This window comes from Pararge aegeria, chromosome 22 (genome assembly GCF_905163445.1).
Source record: "Pararge aegeria chromosome 22, ilParAegt1.1, whole genome shotgun sequence".
NCBI classification, from domain to species: Eukaryota; Metazoa; Arthropoda; class Insecta; order Lepidoptera; family Nymphalidae; genus Pararge; species Pararge aegeria.
The window spans coordinates 4,609,348-4,627,980 of NC_053201.1; the positions used below are offsets into that span (position 1 = coordinate 4,609,348).

Consider the following 18,633-nt stretch of genomic DNA (forward strand, 5'->3'; position numbering starts at 1 on the left):
ATGCTTTTTTATTGACTTAGTCTCTAACATTAGATAGTAAAACAGGTAGTTCTACTTTTAGATTCAGCAAAGTTTAGAGATTTGTGCGTGACATAAATCACACCACTTCTTTTACGGTTTAGAAATCAATTTGAAACAGAAGTTTTCAGATAACTTTGCATATACCTTGGATCCTACGTAACCTACTTTCAGACTTAGCAATTTAGCTAAATTTTAGATATTAGTTCAGTTCACGTTGTCAATAAAATTTAAGTATATAGGTGAAACTATCACTATTGCCCATATTTCTTTTTTTGGTTCCATTAACAAAATATTTAAAATAGTTTACTCAACTAATTACCCTCACCTGAGAATAAATATCCTAAGAAGTTATGACCAGTGGCGTGCACTTCATACATGTACAAAAGCACTGCCTACCCTAAAATTTACATATAACTCGTATAGGAGGTGGATTTTTATCATTTTATGCAATTTTCGTGCTGTATGCTTACCCTGGTAAGAAACCCAGTGCACGCCACTGGTTTGTCTTTAAATTTTTAAACAGATACATATAGAAAATAAATATTAGATTGAGTTCATCAAATGAATGGTCATAATGTATCTATCTTCTATCTATATATATATACTCGTAAAAGAGAAAGTGTGTGGGTATGTTCCGTATAGGCTCCGAAACGACGGAACCGATTTCAATGAAACTTTCAGGGAATCTCCGGATTGACCTGGCTAGTAATCCTGTAAAGTTTGGTGACGATCAGAGCACTCCTATTTTTGAACTGTCAAACTGTCAAATACAGCTTTTATTTACTATGATGATATTCTGTTGTTGGGTGTACATGGGTGTAGATAATGATCTTCACCCGCTCGAGAAGAGAATAGAATAGAATGAATTCGGAGAGAAATAAATGATTTAATATATTATGAGACTTTAATTAAAAATGTAATGATGTAAGTTTATTGTTTAAATAAAATAAAGCGAAATCCGGCGAAGCGGGCTGGGTACGCTATAGATTATAAAAACATCTGCTTAATTTGTTTAAGAAATTGTCAAAAATACCTATTCCTTGTGTACCTAATATTTACCCAGCTGATAAAATTACTTTAAACCAACTTAGTTAGTAATACAACTTATACTTTTACATTGTAGTACTATCGGGGATGTAGCTCAGTGGTAGAGCGTTCGCTTTGCATGTGAAAGGCCCCGGGTTCGATCCCCGGCATCTCCACTTTTTGTATTCCCTAAAAATAACGCTAGCTATAAATATCAACACAGGATATTGATATCCATTTGTTATTTTTTGTTATTCAAAATTTTACTTTATTGTGCAATACTAAAAAAATACTTTGCTGAAATCGGAGAATGTTCACTTTAAATGCAGCTGTATACAAATAATACATTCGTTTCATACAATACTATACCTATCCACAGTATTTACATACCCAGATATTAATGAAAAACAATTTATCCTTTTGAAAGGATTACCAAAAGGGGTTGGTACATAAACCATTTTTTCACCCCAAAATTCTGCATGCCCGTGCATAAATATGTTGGCTTAATTCACTTATTCAGTGCAGATTTATTATCAAATATTCCTTTAATAAATGGTAACAAAAGAAAATGACAAGGTATGTATTGTGTCCAGAAACGACGAAAAATTCAATTATTTAAATATTAATTTAAAATTACGTTTGATTGCCTATATTGTAGGTAGGTACTTAACATTTTAATATAATTAGCTATTGATTAAAGCGCTCTATTTTCGAAAATAGAACGTCATAATTGCAAGGTGTTGTTCTATTCAGTTTATTTTTAAAAAAGAACTCGATTTAGGTCCTTAAAAATTTATTTGAGCATTGGGACTTTAAGAAAAAGTCTTTATTCTCTAATACGATTTTTCATTGACACTCCCAAAAATTGTTTTCCACGAGAAAAAACGTCGAAATGGCAACGCTACTTCTAGACCTTCTAGACATGTCCATTTAATTTAAGTAAAGATAAATTACACCAATATTTGATTAGGTATAGTTTTTTTTTTAAGAACAACCTCCTTATATTTTAACCTTCATACTAACATTTTTGGAACCTTATTCTGCAAAAAGAATATCTGAAATCTACATATTCTATTTCGATCATTTCATTATATTTCACAGCGCAACGCTATATATATTCAATTGACGCATTATTTCCAAAAATAGAACGCCTCGCATTTAAAATCAACGCTGTTCTGTCAAACGATCGCAACGGAACGAGCGAAACGGCTATATCGAGCGAGCGTCGATTTGAAATTCAAATGTCGCGCGCTCATTGGCGGCGGAACGTGCGGGGAAGGCGTGGGGACGCGGGCGCGATGGGCGTGGTATCGACGTGCGAATTCTGGCGAGCGATAATAAATTGGTTTACAGAATAAGCTAGTTTTATGAGCTACGGCGCTACGGCGTAGTTTGTTTGCTTTTTTTCATAATATTTTTGATGGCAAAGGAATTCTTTTGTTGAATTTTATTTCAGGGCGATGACTGTTCTATTTTTGAAATACCTAGACTTCAAAAGAAGTTTTTATTAGTTATTAGGCACTAAACATTTTTACCCTTAGGGTTAAAAAAATGAAAATGAGATAGAAAATTAAATTGAAAATGTTTTTCAAAATTATACATTTATTTTCCTTTTTACAAGGTATTGAATTCACGTTACCTCTCCTGAAAGTTTCATCAAAAAAGGTTTAGTATTCTCGAGTTAAAAAGGGTACGTTTTAGAAACAAATAAACTCCTTATTAGGTATAAAATAATATGAGACTGAATTCAGGACTTCCCATTCACAACCAACATTCCTGAAGCATTTTTTGACCTTCTACAAAACCAGCACCAATTTCATATAAATAAACAGAAATCACCTTTATTTTATATGCAATAGAATTCCCATGAACCGCAGATAAAAGTTTGCAAAGCCTCACATTAGGTATTCGAAGAGCGTAGGCGGGGAATCGATAAAGCTCGGAAGATCCACCGAAATTCAAGCCTTACTGAAAATTTTAAAAAATAAAGAATTTTCGTGGCAGAGTCCTAGTGGTAAGCTTTTTCGCCTTGTCACACAGTCCTGGATTCGATTCCCGAATATGTGAATTTTTAATTTTTTTCGAAAACTGTACCTACACCCCCGTGCCTCGCAAGCACGTTAGGGCTACGCTTGCCCGGGGAAGCGCCACCAAAACTGGATTAGCTCATCTGCAAACTGCTCAAAATAAAATATTAAAAACTCTTCTACAATATCCTTTTCGAACTTCCACCAAAAAAAATTTATAGTGATACTAAAATAATGAACTTTCATCAATTATATATATATATATATATATATATAGGACGTGCAGCTTTATTAGAAAATCAATAAATATAACATTCCACACTAATATCACTTTCACAAAATAGAAAAATAAAACCCGTCGTAGCTTCCTTCTTACCTAGAACTAGAACAAAATATGGTAAAAAAATCCCTTACCTTTGAAGGCGCCAAATTTTATATAAAATTAATACCTATACCTATATATGTAAACTCATTCAATGTATTCAAAACTAAATAAGCTTCTTATATATTGAGTAATACCTATAAATTAACGAGTTATTTATGATAATAGTAAAATTGAATTTAGCTTAGTCTAATGGCGAATTAATTTATTACAGAAAATTAAGTTTCCTATGTAAGTGACTTCGGTCTTTTTATGGGAATAAATGCCTTTGTGAAGAAAAAACATCGTGAGAAATGCATCATGCTTGAGAGGTCTACATAATGTTCTCAAAGGTGTGTTGAGTCCACCAATCCGCACTGGGCCAGCGTGGTGTACTACGACTTTAAACCCTTCTCATTGTGGGAAGAGACCCGTGCTGTATTGGACCGGTAATTGGTTGATATGACAGATTCTCCTAATTCTAGCGAAGTATAGTAAATTAACTTTCATGTTCATGGAAGTATGTTATGCAGCTTGGTTTCAAATCAAACCACAAAACTCCATTAAAAAGCACAAAAACACCTTCCAAAGGACTCGTTAAAAACAGAGTAGTTAAGCGCTAACGTGCGGATTACACTTTTTATGAAATTTTCTTCCGTGTACACCCTACCTTACAACCCGTAGCTTCATAGGACAATCACCTTTATTTCTAATCATATGAAGAGCTATAGTGAAGTGTACGGATTTGAATGCCGCCAAGCGTACGGTCCTAAGAGTTGGAACTCAAGTCACGTGCTTGTATTGATCTGTACGTAGACGGTACCAGAAGGCAGTTTCGGGTGATACTTACGGGTAGAATGAAAAACTGGGTAAGTTTGAATTGAACTAGCGAACAGAGGGTACCGTACCGTGCAATATGAAGCAATACATAACGGTCGAGAAGAAAACACGTTGACGTTTGACGACCTCCCTGACGCTGAGCGATGTAGTTTTCTAAGTGGGAGGTCCCTTGGCTGCAATATTGACGCGGCACATCTTCGTCGGTAGTTTTAATAACAAACTTTTGGTCGATTTTCAAATATATTTCAGATATATTCAAAATATATTGTTTTTATATTTTTAGCTATGTTTTTTATGTCTTTAAGATATATTTTGAATGAATCTAAAATATGTTCAAAATTTATGAAAAATAATTTAAAAAAAAAAATTCGAATTCGAGGTTTTTTCGATTTTTTGCATTTTCTGAGAGGATTTACCATTTACACTACGATATAAAATGAAGAAAGTCTCCAGTACGAGTTATACACATAGGTAGGATTTTTATAACTCTTGCAATATTAAGATTATCCTTAAGTTTTTTATAGCTCGCACTGGAGAATTTCTTAATTTTATATAGTCTGCATACCCTGTGCATACCTACCCTCTGTGCACGTCACTGCTTACAACCTTTTACCTTACCCCTTTGGAACGAAAGGTGGCGGTTAAATCCCCAAAAAGTGCTTCCCCAAGGAGAGTAAACGTCAAAAGGATAGGCGCAAATAATCACGATGCCAAAACCAAAAAAATAAGTCCCAAGTTTGAAAAACCCAATCTTACATTTTTATCACATGATGTGCAAACAGTGCTTGAGTAAGCAAGTGCGGGGCCCGTAGCAAATTCTTTAAAAGAGCTATAAGTTCTTAATATATTTAAGTGGTAAAAATAAAAAAAAGTATCTTAAATACGTATAAACGTATCTGAAATACGTACCTTAAATACAATACGTGTTTGCTATCTATAGGTTACAATTTTGTGGGTAATTAATAGTGTAGTAAATTACCATAGGCGATGTCTGCTGCGTGTGCGTGTCTGTCAGTCAGTCAGTTACTCAGTCAGTCAGCCATAGAGCGGTATTAAATTTGCGGGGCACTCTTTCGCGCGGGGCCCGTAGCAATTGCTACTCTTGCTACGTTGTCAATCCGGCACTGTGTACAAACCCCATATAAGTACTTAGTAGTAGAGCTCGTCCGGGGAAGTACCTTCCACCGCTATGCTTATTTCTGCCTCAAAACAATATTATAAATGTGAATGTAAGTTTGTTTGTTACGCTTTCACGCAAAAACTACTTGACCGATCCTCATGAAACTTTGTACACATAATCTGGGAAGTGTTAGAAGTAATAGGATACTTTTTATCCCGACATTAAGTTCGGTCCCTTTGGGAGAGGGGACGAAAGTATTTGACGATTTTACACTATAACTCCGACAAATTCCGATCTAAATAACACAGGTTTCCCGCTAAACTGTGTTCCGGTCTGAAGGGCGTGGTTGCCGTTGAAATTAATAATAATAATAAAATAATAATAATAAATATACAGCGACAATACCTACACACATCGCCATCTAGCCCCAAAGTAAGCGTAGTTTGTGTTATGGGCACTACGATGACTGATGAATATTTTTATGAATAATATACATAAAATACTTATATTATACAGATAAACACCCAGATACTGCAAAATATTCATGTTTATCACACAAACATTTTCCAGTCGTGGGAATCGAACCCACGGCATTTGACTCAGAAAGCAGGGTCGCTGCAAACTGCGCCAATGGGCCGTCAAATTACAGGCCCATGAGGCTTAACACCTTTGCCTCAGGTTGGTGGTCACAGGGCAACACTTTGCAGGATAAAAAAAATCCTTAAAAGCCGGCAACGCAACGGTCCTCTGGTACTGCAGATGTTTATGGGCGGCATTGATCACTTAACATCAGGTGACCCACTTGCCCGCTATTAATATATATAAAAAAAAAGTTTTTTAAGTGTTCCAACGGCCTAAAACCCTTCTTATGATGCTTATGACCTGAAAAGGGTTGCTCTGTTTAAAGGCGATGATTTTCCACATAACCATTAGGTGGGCTTCCTTCTCGGTCCGTATACAGTGCGACAGAGATAGGACGACTTCGGCCGCCTCTTTTTAATCTATTATTTTAATAGCGCCTCGGGCTATACCATACATTTAGATATTCTTTATTTCAAAGCGTAAGTAATTCATTCAAACTTTTTCTTTATGCATGAAAATTTGAATACATTTGTTGTTAAAACAATTCCAACATCACAATTTGAACCTGATGTGATTATATCGTTTTTCTTAGTTCTCGTGGCAATGTCACGTTGTATTTGTATTTAAATTAAACATATTTTATCTGTATCAATTAATAATTATTTAATAAATATATATATATATAACTAGTTGTACCCTGCCACGCTTCGCTGTGGCACGTTGTGATTGAATGGTTCAGAAAAATAGATAAATAAAACCTTGATGATATATCATGCTAAAATTTCAGTTCGATCGGTGCAGAACTTTTTGAGTTTTTGAACCGTACACACACCAATATAACATTTACATATGTATAGATTAGTAAAGAAAACTAAATTCAAAAAAACCATGAGTTTGAGTAAAAATCTTTATCGAGATAAAGATTGAGTTAAAATAAAGCAAAGATTACCTGCATAAATATACTAATTTTGATCAACAACCATATTTAGTTCCTAGTATACTTAAAATAGCATTGAAAAATAACTTCAAGGTTCGCCATTAATATTTATAAAAACTATAATAAAAAGTACTGGAGATGCCGGGGATCGAACCCGGGGCCTTTCACATGCAAAGCGAACGCTCTACCACTGAGCTACATCCCCGATGTTATAACAGTGTAAAAGCCTTCAATTGACACATCATTATATTTATAATATAATATCTTTCTATAAACTACTGGTTTAGTGGCTAGCATGTTTAACTACGGATCACAAGGTCCTGAGTTTGATTTCCGGGTCCGGCTAGCATTAGATATTTAAAAAATCTCAATACCAGTCCGAAGTTAAGTTAAATTGGCGGTGGCCACCCCGTGCCTCGGAGAACATGTCATAACGTCGGTCCTGGTTTTTATTACAAATAATAATTACAGCCCACCAACCGTTATTGGAGCAGCATGGTGGGTCAATGCCCTGGAGGTCATCAAAGGGGGTACTGAAAATTTCTTGACAGCAATTTTTTAACGGAAGGTTTTGGGGGTGAATCGTAGTTAATCAGGCTAATAACATCGAAGAGGCAGTTAAAAGTGAGTTACAAAAAAGCAAAAAGTTGGAGATGCCGGGGATCGAACCCGGGGCCTTTCACATGCAAAGCGAACGCTCTACCACTGAGCTACATCCCCGATGACATTAACATATAAAAGCCTGAACCAAACATAAATAATTTAACTCTACATACGTCATAATAAGTGGTTTCGTGTATCTAGTTTTTAGTTTTAGTAGATGCAGTCGAAAATGGTAACGCGCAAGCCCCTAATCGGCTTCTACGCGACATCGTACCGGAACGCGAAATCGCTTAACGGCATGTCTTTGTCGGTACGGTGTTAACTACCAAGGCAGAAACCTCCCACCAGACAAAAATCTAAAATCTAGTGCTTAGCTAATCTAACTACGAATCACGAGGTCCATGATTCAAAGTCAAAGTCAAAGTCAAATATTTATTTATTCAAATAGGCACATAGATGGCACTTTTGATGCATACATTACATGTAAAATATGACATAGGAGTGAGTTGATGGCGATAAATAAATTCGTCAACTTAAACCTTAAAAAAACAAGTCAGTAAAAAAAGTTAAGAGTTGATAAATATTTTTAGTACGTGCCCACAGTTTGACAATGTCTTTGGCGCAATGGTGATGGCAGTGGTCTTAAAAGTAGGAGGTTCCGGGTTCGACATGCGGCGGGAGCAGTTTGGTAATTTATAATTTCTGTATTCTCTCTTGTATGTCCTAGACTGCAAACTCACCTAATTCTTAGTAATGATGCAGTCTAAGCAGGTAGCGAGCCTTTTTTTTTTGGCGTGGTGGAAAAGCTTTATTGCTACCTCTGACCCTTGGGCAGGACGGAACCTGTTAGGGGTATGGTAGAGTTATGTTAAACATTCTACCATACCAGACGAAACATTTTCCAAATCAAAATATCTCCCGCCTGGGTTCGAACCCGGGACCTCCCACTTATAAACAACGCTCACCACTGAGCCAACGAGGTCGCAAGATGCAGTTTTGCGGCCTCCTTGGCGACCTCCTGGCGACCTCCTTTGCTGAATGGTGACGTACCGACTTAAATATTACGCAATGGTATCTACTCGTATGTCTAGTCTATGGCTAAGCCATCTGTGTAAATAATAGATAATAGAAGATCATTTAAAACAATGGGTCTTAATTATATAAATATAACGAAAGTAACATTCATATGTTTATATAAGACGGTAAGGAAGTTCTTCGGTGTTAATCATAATAGTTTTTTTTTAAGTATTAACATTCGTCATCATCAACCCATTTATTGTCAACTACTTTGGGTCTACTTTCGGAATGAGAAGGCTTTAGGCGATGGCGTGCACTTAGTATCTTACCAGGGTATGCATTCACCGGGAAAATTGCATGAACCGTCAAAAAATCGTCTTCTATACGAGTTATATATCAATTTCATGGTAGGCAGTGCTTTTGTGGTTATATGGAGTGCACGCCACTGGGTTTAGGCCGACGCTGCCCAAGTGCGGATTGGTAGACCTCACACGCCGTTGACAACATTGTGGAGAACTCTCAGGCATAGAGATTTCCCAACGATGTTTTCCTTCACCTTTTAAAGCAAGTGATAATTAAATTACTTAAATTAAAAACGCACATAACTCCGAAAAGTCAGTAGTGCATGCCGGGGCTCGAACTCGGTCTCCACGCAAGGAAATCCGAAGCCTTACCCACTAGGCTATCACCGCTTAAGTATTCCAATTAAAACCTTGATAAATCCATTTTTGAAGGGAAAACTTCTTTAGGCGAGTTGAAAACGTCTTGGGTGGACAAAACCCATGGAACCTACCGATACCAACATTGTCACTGAACGCTTCTCATGAGCTAAATGCAATGTTATTTGTTTGACTGCCGATTGGCGCAGTTTGCAGCGACCCTGCTTTCTGAGTCCAAGGCCGTGGGTTCGATTCCCACAACTGGAAAATGTTTGTGTGATGAGCATGAATGTTTTTCAGTGTCTGGGTGTTTATATGTATATTATAAGTATTTACGTATATTATTCATAAAAATATTCATCAATCTCAGTACCCATAACACAAGCTACGCTTACTTTGGGGCTAGATGGCGATGTGTGCGTTGTCGTTGTATATAAATTAATAAAAATTATAAATGTTATAAGAAAGCAAAAAGTTGGAGATGCCGGGGATCGAACCCGGGGCCTTTCACATGCAAAGCGAACGCTCTACCACTGAGCTACATCCCCTATGACATATATATAGAAAAATATAGATATATATATGTATACAGCTGTAAATATAATATGTGTAGTTTTTGGGTGACCCATGGAACTGACCGATTCAAATTCAAAATTCATTTATTTCAAGTAGGCCTAATATAAGCACTTTGGAACGTCAACGAAAGTCTGTCTGTTTGTAGTGACTCTACCACCGGTTCGGAAGGCAGATTCTACCGAGAAGAAGCCGGCAAGATACTCAGCAGTTGCTCTTTTCCAACATCAAAAATTTACATTTTACATTTTAGCATTCATTTTTCTATCTTGTGAGAGATGAAAGCGGAGCCGGATGCTTCCAAGCAACCTTGTCATTAAGAACCAAGACCAACCAACCTTCAGACCAAACGTCATTCAAAATAATAAAAATTGAAATAAAGAAAACTTTGGTCAGTCAAAAACGAAAACCTGTGCATATCTTAATATATATATTTCTTCTGTGCGTGTGTATGTCACTGAACTCCTCCTAGACGGCTGGACCGATTTGCATGAATTTTTCGGTATACATTTGGGTCGCACCCTGGATGGTTTAGATTCATAAATCCGCCCGACAGATGGCGCTGGGGTCAGCTAGTCTCTTTCTAAACTTCCTCAAAAATATCCTTAGTATGATCATAAACATTGTTTTTAATTAATATAATAAAAAAATTTGGAGATGCCGGGGATCGAACCCGGGGCCTTTCACATGCAAAGCGAACGCTCTACCACTGAGCTACATCCCCGATGACATTAACATATAAAAACCTGAAGCAAGCATAAATTACGTATTCATATGTAATAATAATCTGCCTCGTCGATCTTTTTAGGTTAGATTGTTTAACTACGTTGCATTAGGTCCCGGATTCGATTCCCGGGTCAGGCCAAAAAACGTTGGGTAAAGTATTGCGTTTTCTGCTAAGAGGTTAGAAAACCACTAAATATAAGTTAGCTCTTGTGATCCTAAGATGATGACAAGCTAACCTGTCCTCATGTCAAACCATCATCATATATTAACCCACAATGGGTGGTGGGTTTGAGGCCGTTGTCCACCACGCTGGCCCAGTGCGTGGACTTCACACGCCTTTGAGAACAGTATGGAGAACTCTCAGGTATGCAGGTTTCCTCACGATGAGTTCCTTCACCGTGGAAACAAGTGATATTTAGACGCACATTTTTTTTTTAATTTACTACAAATTAGCCCATGACTGCAATCTCACCTGGTGGTAAGTAATAGTAAAGGTAGTCATACCCCTAATCGATTTCTACGCGGCGTCGCACCGGAACACCGATTTACGCTTAGCGGCATGTCTTTGTCGGTAGGGTGGTAAGTAGCCACACCCAAAGCCCTTTGCCTCAAATTGCCCCTGTCGGGAATCGAACCCGGAACCTTCTGGTGAATTCATAGCGCTCACATTTTTTTTTTTCGTTAACGTTCGTCGTCATCAAAAAACATAACTTTTTTGATGGTTTGTTCCACGGGTCGACCACAACCTTCCGTTAAAAATTTGAGGTCAGGCTGTCAAGAAATTTTCAGTACCCTCTTAATGACCTCCGTTTTCATAGGAGAGAAGGGTTTAGGGCATTGACCCACCGTGCTGCTCTAATAACGGTTGGTGGGCTGTAATTATTATTTGTAATAAAAACCAGGACCGACGGTTTGACGTGTACTCCGAGGCACGGGGCGGCCACCGCCAATTTAACTTAACTCCGGACTGGTATTGAGATTTTTTAAATATCTTATACCAGCCGGATCCGGAAATAAAACTCAGAACCTTGTAATCCGTAGTTAAACATGCTAGCCACTAAACCAATAGTTTATAGGTAGATATTATATTATTTATACAATTCTGTTTCAATTGAAGGCTTTCACACTATTATATCAACGGGGATGTAGCTCAGTGGTAGAGCGTTCGCTTTGCATGTGAAAGGCCCCGGGTTCGATCCCCGGCATCTCCAGCCTTTTTTTAAGTAAACCTCTCTTAAATGTTTAATTTAATATTTTTATTTTTGGCTTTTATGTGCAAATTAAACAACTAAGAAAAACACTTGTTTAGTTATTTCGTTTGCACGCTTTGTCTCAAAACTGCATCAAATCCTTATCGGTTAGCCAAATCCAATTGCAAAATACCTCATAGATTTATTAATAGGGCACACCAAAATTATAAAACTATTTATTTATCTTAGAGCTGGCAGTTACTTTGGCCAGCGAATTAGTTTGGCCATCCAAAGGGGCAACGCTGCCAGCATCTTTGGAACTGTGCCTCGCTGCGGTGGTTTCGAAGACGTTTTATTTAGTTTTACTACTTTTACATAGTTTATTTTAGGTTGTATTTAAAAAACAAACAATTGAAATTAACACAATTATTTATCTAACTATATTAAATTTTTTTGTAAATATTAAAGTTATATTTTGAATTAATCTATCACGCAAGATTTCTTCGAGATATATATTACACTGACTATTGTTTAAGTAATTATCTGAGCTCAATGAGAGATTATTTCAAAATTAAAGAAATACCTTTCTATTTATTTATCTGCATAGATTTAACCACATGATACGCATCACATAAACTTACTTATATCATGTACCCAGGCTGACTATTCTACTTTCTTTTAGCTTATACATATTCCTTGTTTCTTTACAATAAACTGTATTTCCATTTCATTTCATTTATTTTTTATTATTAGTTAACAGGAACTAATAGAAACATTATTATTATTTTAAGACCTTGCAATTTAGATTAGGTACATTAGATCTTTCATTGGCCGTGCCAAATTTTTTGTACATTATTCACTAACACCTTTTCTACGGGAAACATTGTCAGAAAGACAGCATATTTGTGGACCTGTCAATTTAGTTTCATTTAGATATTTGTGTGCAAAATAATTTGAACAAAAATGTATATCGTTTCTACAGAAAATATTGTAAAAAAGACAGCACTATTTGTGGGCCTGTCAATTAAGTTTCGTTTAGATATGTGTGCAAAATATGTTGAACATAAATGTCTATCGTTTCTACAGAAAACATTGTAAAAAAAGAAAGCACTATTTGTGGGCCTGTCAATTAAGTTTAGTTTAGATATGTGTGCAAATTATGTTGAACATAAATGCCTATCTTTTCTACAAGAAAGATTGTGAAAACTACAAGACTATTTTCGTACCTGTCAATTTAGTTTCATTTAGAGTGTGTGCACAAAAGTATTGGAATCATTGTCTATTACACGCTGTAACTCTAAATTACCGCACCATAGATAACAATGAAGATATCACAGAGTGTCGCACTCAGCTGAGAGTCAGCGATCGACAAAAAAACCGCACCCACTCTATTGATGTGACATTGACGGACGCGGATACACTGCAGGGTTGAACCACGAGTCTTACCAATAAGACCCTAGGCCACTTACAACTACTATTGGCGGCTAATATATGTTTGACGGCGCAGTTTGCAGCGACCCTTCTTTCTGAGTCCAAGGCCGTGGGTTCGATTCCCACAACTGGAAAATGTTTGTGTGATGAGCATGAATGTTTTTCAGCGTCTGGGTGTTTATATGTATATTTTAAGTATTTATTCATAAAAATATCCATCAGCCATCTTAGTACCCATAACAGAAGCTACGCTTACTTCGTATTATATTTATTTATTGCAGTTCGAAATTATGAAATAGACATTTTTTTTTGAAGCTATTAATTACTTCTTCTTTTGGCGCTTGAGGGAAAAATGATAAGAGGAATTTTTTACGATGCGCGCTCACCGTCACAAAAAACCGACACCCTGAAGTTAGCTATAGTCAACATTTCAGTTTTTCAAAAAAAGGTTTGACATTGTACACTTTCAGTTGTTGTCAAAGTCTGCGGACTTAATCTGGTGATTTAATGTTTTCAAAAATCTAATACTTTAATGTTAGTGACACTTGGTTGTCCGATAATGAGATAACTAGATGATAGATCTTTCAATGTATTAAATGCTTTTTTTCTATATACAAAATTTGAAAAGATTTTTATCTTGTTACGCCAAACAAGTATAACTTCTAATGCATGTACATAAGTACACACACGGTTTTTTTTTTCTTTACTGAATAAACATGGAGTAACGTCGCAATAGATATTCATTTCGCGCTCTGACATTTGGAAGATGCTCTCCACTTATATTTTTAAGCCCTCATTTTTTTTATTGAAACTTTAGACCATAGGCTGTTTTTTTTTCGGTTCTGCAGGCTATACTTTGTTGGAAATTAAAAAAAAATATTTACACAATCTTCCAAAATTCTTATATAGAACAGTCATCATCATCAAAGCTCAACAGACCTGGGTAGTTTTTTAAAGACAATACACACATCGCCATCTAGCCCCAAAGTAAGCGTAACTTGTGTTATGGGCACTAAGATGACTTTACTTGACCGAACTACCAAAACCCTAATTTCTCTCTCCACTACATAAATCCAACGGTTTCTTATTCGTCCTCTGCCCTTTCACTTAGCCCTCCATCAACAACCTGGGATCTCTCGAACTGTCCCTATTTTTAACAGTTTAATAGTTTTGACCATCATCATTAGCCTGAGCCAAGCCAAAAATAGTTTAACTCTACTCGCCAAAAATAGTGCAATGTACACCTGCTTCACTTCCTAACTAAGCAACCAATAAATTTGAACTTTGTCATAGAGTTAGTAGACGGACGGACGGACGCACAGACAGAGAGTAAGATTGACTTTTATCCCAGGAAAACAAACGTTTCTCACGGTAGGTATTTGTAAAAAAACCGTAATAAACACAGACGAAGAACGCGGGAAAAGCTAGTAGGTATAATGTATATTTATATATAGGTTATATAGGCTTCGATGTTGAAGAAGGCTGACATTATATGATACAAGGTTTTAATGTTTTAAAACCTTGCTTTTGACAACCCTGCTGCAGTATACATGGCAGAGACGCCGCCCTGACATGTTTACGGGCCAATTATTTGTATGGATTCCGTAGTAATAATGATTTCTTGCGGCCGTCCGTCCGTCCGTCCGTCCGCGTCCGCACCGTTTCATACATTCGATCTTTTTACGATTTCGCGTATTTTGTTATACCGATTATCGGCAGATACTGCGGTGTGGCCATTGATACACATAACTCAAGAATGTAAGTTATCAGCCAACAGTTTTACGTAACACAAGAATGAAGGTTCAAAAAAATATATATTTCACTGACTTCTTCAGTGACATACATATTTTCTTCACGCGCTTCTACATCTGTTCTATTTACATTTTTTTATTGTTACAAGATTTTAGTTTTGATGGCAAAGCGACGTGGATCCGAGTCTTTTTGTTTGTTGATGAAAACCTTGACTTCAACTAAAAAAATTCATTTGCTAAATAAGTATTGTTTAATAAACAATACTTATTTAGCAAATGAATTTTTAAATAAGTATTGTTTATTAGTGTAGTATTAAAAAAATCTTCAAAATAATCTCAATGCTTATAATTTAGGTATAATATTATGTTATAAAGTGATAAATTAGTCTAGAGTACCCACTGGCTATATGATAAATCGCAGTCAAATCCTGACAGTAGTTTTTACGTGATGCGCGACCAAATGAACAGCAAAACAGACATAAGTTTCATAAATTTCTACGTAAGTCTACAAATTAATTATATGTATAGAATATAAGGGTTAGGATTCTTATAAGAAATTAATTTCCAAACAGCGGTGCATCTTTGTCATTCTATATCAGGAGAGTTTCGTGCGTTTTGTGACCTCGGAGTCCGGGTGCGAGATTTATCGATTATTTAAGTAAATTAACTTTGTATAAGGAAGCTCCGTTTCTTTCGCTTAAGCCTTTGTATTTGCGAACGGCCATCGTACGGGCCGTAGTGCCTTCGGAATTCACCTACCGCGAGTAGCTTTATGTATTTGCAAGTGTAATACAAATACGAATGGTGCAGAAGTCTTTTGTGGAATTGAGTGTACGCTTTTACATATCGTAAAATTCGATTTATAAACTTTGAAGCTAGTTTATATTGTACATACTTTATAAAGACCATACCAAACTTTAAAAAATATTTCTGTAACAAAAAATTATCCTATGCAATTCACACACGGCAGAAGTGAAATTTCCGAAAAGTTGGGTGACATTAAGGTATATATATTTTATTAGGATCTATACCAAGCTTAAAAAATATTTTTATGTAAAATATTATAAAATAATAATATTTTTTTATTTCAGAATAAAATTCCATATTTTGTTAGTAATAATATTAATAAATTTGTTAATAAAAAATATTTCTACTAACATATTATTTATATAAAATGTTAATATTTAGTTTCAATGGTAACTAAAACTAAAAAATGTATGATGCATAATGCCTTCCTTCTAATTTTCTAGCCGACTAAAATCAAAACATTTATGTACTTATATATTTTCATCGTGATGCATGTTTGTTTCATCGAGTTTCAAATCACAATGATTCTAAAGAAGTTTCACATCAATATGTTAAAAATTTTGTTACAAATATGATACTGGAAATTCTAGAAATAAATATCACCATGGAAATTAATTCATTTCATTTTTCTCTAAAGGAAAATTTAAAGCGACGCAAGATACTTTCATAGCATTACAAATAAGTTTATAGTCCAAAATGTAAGTATTAAGTATCTGCGGCAGTATATAAGTATACCATAAAAATATGGAATACGGCTGTTCATGCATAATGCCTTTGCCTATTTGTTTTTTTTTTTTTGTGCCGGTAGGCAGGTAGGTACTATTTCATTGCACGGGTTTGGTATTCCTTTAACAATTTTTATCTGTTGTTTGATTTTGGACAAAAATGTCTACTGGGACTTCGCCATCGGACAGCATATTGGAAAAAACACTTGTCACGCTTGTCACACAAAATCCATAGGTACAGTACTGTATATTTTATTACTTAGCCATTTTTTCCTACCTTTGTAAATAGTTCTAAATTGTTATATGACAATCAAAGATTTATATTATTGCCTAATCAATACAAAGCCAGAGTAATAAATGAAAAACTAAAACCGAAACGGTCTCTCGGCAGAATTTGCACCTGCCGAGACTTTTTCCAATCACCGCTTTGATAATGCTTTTTAACAATACAGTAAAACTTTCGATTGCTCCTACCACAAGTTTTCCTCTTTGGGTTCCGTTTCAAATGGAACTAAACGCCTAAGTCCCATTTCATTAAAATTGACAAAAGGGTTTGAAATAAAATTAAATATTTAATCCTAAATCTTTAAGACATTTTTCTGGAATACTTCGCAAGGCATGCAAGGAAGATACGATAAGATGTCTTCCTTATGATTCTGAAATTCATAGAGTTATTTAATTTTAAAAATGGCTGCGTCCTAACCGCTTGTACATTGTAACGAATCTACCCTTACATGCTAAATAAACAATCATTTTAAAGTACGTAATATCGAGTGAAAATCGAACCTCATAATTTTTATTCTGAACCAAATCTGAGCACTAAGGTTTGCTCAGATTTGGTTCAGAAATAATATTATGGGGATGAAGCAAAGTTTAGGGGGATGAAATTGAATATGCTATGATGTATTGAATGATGAGTGAAAGAGGCATGATCCTATTTTTATGCCATTTAAGGAAAATCTGGTCTTGTTAACTTATTGCTCCTGACGCTCTAAAAGTCTTGAGTTTTTATGAGACAAAAAGGTTTGGGGTCTTAGCCTCTTTATGATCACGTGCCAGTATTATTTAAGAACTAATAATGGCACGCCTTGCGAAAAGAACTTTCATAGGGACCGTCTTGTTAGTTTCATCATACGTTACATTATATAATTAAATTTAATTAAGATATTATATTATAAATGTAACATTATGTTTTGTGCTAGACAAATTGAAAATTAATATTGAATTTGGAACATGTTCTACATAATGTTCATAAACCTGTGGCGTACCTTCTTAGGTGCTTAGTCTCATGTACCTGTTATTCAGGCCGGAACACAGAGATACTGCTTGGTGGAAGAAATATGCATGACAGAAGTATTTCCCCAGACGAGCTCTGTCACAAAAAGCTCTACGAAGACTTAGATATATTATTTTTTATTTATTGCACCACCTTATATCTATGTTTTTCTTCTTATACGCCTGGAAGAAATCGTTTTGTAGCGATAAAGCCACCTAATTGTACACTTTTGCCCTATCTTTTGTATGTTTAAAAGTATCTCTGTAACTACTTTTTTATTTGGTGTACAATAAAAGTATATTCATTCATTTATTTACTTAATTCGATGGAAAAATCTGTGCATCTACTTTTATAAGCTCTTCATATTATAATAGCGATTTAAACTTTATAATAGGCAATAGATGAAAATTAGGGTACAGAGTCCGACTCTCGCTTAGCCAGTTTTTGTTCCAAATACGAACGGTGCGCGGGCGCAACGCATTTCAGCGGCAGATCAATACACCGATCGATCGATCGTTAGTTCGGCATTCCGCCGACAGGTGGCGTCATTGTCCGACGGTAATTATAATGTAATTAATGTACGGGTTAATTAAACTCATCAGATAAGTCGCCATCTTGGCTTATTGATGCTCCAATTAAAGTAATTAAAGGACATTGTCGCCGTGCGATAGGCTCAAACTATAATGACTCTTCTTCATAGCTTTCACTTCCCATACTCAGATACCTATTGATTGTTAATAAGCTCGCCCAATAAAGGAGGTGTGTGTTGGTCTAACTTAAAGTCAAATTCATATATTTTTGAAGTTAAACTTCTTTAGGCGCGTAAGGGAAAAATGATGACAGTATATTTTTACGATGCGCGCGCACACCGTCACAAAAACCGACACCCTGAAATTAGCTTTAGTCAACAAAGCAAGGACATCTCGCTAAGTCCAACTGTGGACATTTTCATTATCACCAT

At 35.7% G+C, this 18,633-nt stretch overlaps 6 non-coding genes across 6 annotated transcripts; 2 read left to right on the forward strand and 4 right to left on the reverse strand.

Moving 5' to 3' along the window:
• The first annotated feature begins 1,151 nt into the window (after window positions 1-1,151).
• On the forward strand, window positions 1,152-1,223 carry Trnaa-ugc. The gene has a single exon. It is a non-coding gene; the product is annotated as a tRNA-Ala (tRNA).
• A 5,824-nt stretch (window positions 1,224-7,047) lies between these two features.
• On the reverse strand, window positions 7,048-7,119 carry Trnaa-ugc. The gene has a single exon. It is a non-coding gene; the product is annotated as a tRNA-Ala (tRNA).
• Window positions 7,120-7,562: 443 nt separating this feature from the next.
• On the reverse strand, window positions 7,563-7,634 carry Trnaa-ugc. Its single transcript has one exon. It is a non-coding gene; the product is annotated as a tRNA-Ala (tRNA).
• Window positions 7,635-9,669: 2,035 nt separating this feature from the next.
• Trnaa-ugc lies at window positions 9,670-9,741 on the reverse strand. The gene has a single exon. It is a non-coding gene; the product is annotated as a tRNA-Ala (tRNA).
• A 677-nt stretch (window positions 9,742-10,418) lies between these two features.
• On the reverse strand, window positions 10,419-10,490 carry Trnaa-ugc. The gene has a single exon. It is a non-coding gene; the product is annotated as a tRNA-Ala (tRNA).
• A 1,141-nt stretch (window positions 10,491-11,631) lies between these two features.
• Trnaa-ugc lies at window positions 11,632-11,703 on the forward strand. The gene has a single exon. It is a non-coding gene; the product is annotated as a tRNA-Ala (tRNA).
• Window positions 11,704-18,633: the final 6,930 nt, after the last annotated feature.